Raw genomic sequence first — 2,093 nt, 5'->3', positions numbered from 1 at the left:
AGCATCTGTAGATCCCTAACACTTGGCATGTGCTACTTCAGGCAAACATATCGCATGTACAATCTATATAAAGGAAGGGACCTCTCAACCTCCCTCCCTGTCTTATGTGATTTCAAAAACAAACTCAGCGTTCAGTGGTATGCATTTATGGCCACTAACATTTTTTTTTAATTTTCAGAGAAATCAAATTTTGAGTTGGTTATACTTAAGCTACAGAATTATGGAGTTTTAGGCAACAGCCCTTCGAGATTAAGTGACTTGCTCAACATCACATAGTTTAGCAAACAGAAGGCTTGCACCAGATTTCGAGTCCCTTTCCCAGGTGGGTAATCCCCAGTGTGTGTGCTGTAAGATAAATACAAATAACGTGTTGGGATCTTTATTGAAGAGAAAATGAGAATCAGCACTCTAAAATACCATTCAGTGCCATAGGATCCCAGGCTATTCTAGCCCTGTTCCAAACAAATAGAAATTCATAGATTTTATAAGTAAAGCCAAATTTTCAAATAAGGGGATAAAGCAAATGCAGCAGCATAGGAAATATGTGTGCTAAAAAAAGAATATGCCTCTTCTTATCTCAGCAATACTTCATATACATTTTCTTAACTTGAGAAGTCAAGCTAAATTTGATTAAGCACATTTTTACATATCACATGAGCCCACCACTAGTAGAGAAGAGAGTGGAAACCGAAAGAAATGCCACAGATTTCATGGTGTGATTCAGTTTCTTTCCAAATGACACTTCCTTTGAAAAGGCATATATTTGGAATTTGCCTTTTGGAAAATGCTTCTTTTCAATTTTCAAATATAATTCTGGTGTAATTAATCTAATCTGCATTTCAAAGCTTCTTGAGCTGCACTTTCTCCCAAGCACGTGATCTCTGTTTATGGACCAGAATAAAGAACAGTGTATTGAACACAGCCCAGAATGGTCAACATGGTGATAGCCATGACAGAGCTTCCGTACGTCATCAAAGGCATAGTCTTTCCAAGACGCCTTATCAGACACCTGTTTATCCTTGTTCTGTCCACGTTCAAGTGCCCAACAGACATTTTGCTGCTGCTACAACTCCTGCAAAGTAAACAGAACAGGTGCCCAGAAAAAGCATCAGATGAGAAAACAGATGAGATAGAAAATAAAGTCATACCCCTTTATGGAAGGTGGGCCTGAGGATGAGGTCTACTTAAAACACTTATATCCGAGGCAGCTATACGAGGAACAAACAGCTAATTGCTAACTTAAGAAATGTTAAATTCTGGACTGTATGAATCAAAAGCGAAGTGTTTATCTTGACTTGACACTGGACAAGGCACTGGGGAAGAAGAAAGATGTGGAGCCATTGGCCAGTGGTCTTGGTTCTCCACATACTCATTTGTTTCAGAAATCAATAAAGTTGCCGTGTTTACAGGAAATGCATCAGAGATTAAAATAGCAGAAGAAAATGGAGCTGCTGTTTGAGGAGGAACCAATCTGATGCAGAAGATTTTGCGTGATGAAATTCAATCAGACTTTTAGGTAGCTGTGCCAGAAATAATGCCCAAGCTCAAGCCATTAAAGAAGAAACTGAGGGGCGGAGGGGAGGAGAAAAGACTTACAAAGCTTACTTGGAATTCCATTGCCTGTGACGTCCCAAAAGTTCTTGAATTATTTAAATCTGGACACGAAATTAAGGTAGATGAAGAAAGGGAGACGTTTTTGAGACCAAAATAGCTACACTAGATGTCAAGTGACCAGATAGCTGCTGATCTACAAGTAGTTGTTCTGTTACCAGTGTAGGCACTGGACGGCTGAATCAGGGACCCTTTGTGGCATGTGCTTTCCCTGAAGTTTGTTACTAAGGAATGAGCCATTGTTGCCGAAAGTAGCAGGAGCCCAAAAAAGCAACAATGAAACTGCCTAGAAGTGTTGTACTGTGAAATTTTCAGTCAGTGGATTAAGAAGCAACAGAAAAACTTATAAAACTGTTAATTTAGTGTCTTGTTATTTCTTTTCTTTCTTCCTTTCTTTTTTTCTTTTCTTTACTTTTCTTTTTCTTTTCTTTTTTCTTTCTTTCTTTCTTTCTTTCTTTCTTTCTTTCTTTCTTTCTTTCTTT

The 2,093-nt window shown here is 38.4% G+C and overlaps 1 pseudogene; it reads left to right on the top strand.

Annotated features, from left to right (window-relative positions):
• Positions 1 to 840: 840 nt before the first annotated feature.
• LOC121044524 (39S ribosomal protein L1, mitochondrial-like) lies at positions 841 to 1,949 on the top strand (annotated as a pseudogene).
• The last annotated feature ends 144 nt before the right edge of the window (positions 1,950 to 2,093 follow it).

This window comes from Herpailurus yagouaroundi, unplaced genomic scaffold (assembly GCF_014898765.1).
Source record: "Herpailurus yagouaroundi ecotype Mexico unplaced genomic scaffold, PumYag 188, whole genome shotgun sequence".
NCBI classification, from domain to species: Eukaryota; Metazoa; Chordata; class Mammalia; order Carnivora; family Felidae; genus Herpailurus; species Herpailurus yagouaroundi.
This window is presented reverse-complemented; position numbering and strand designations above follow the sequence as displayed.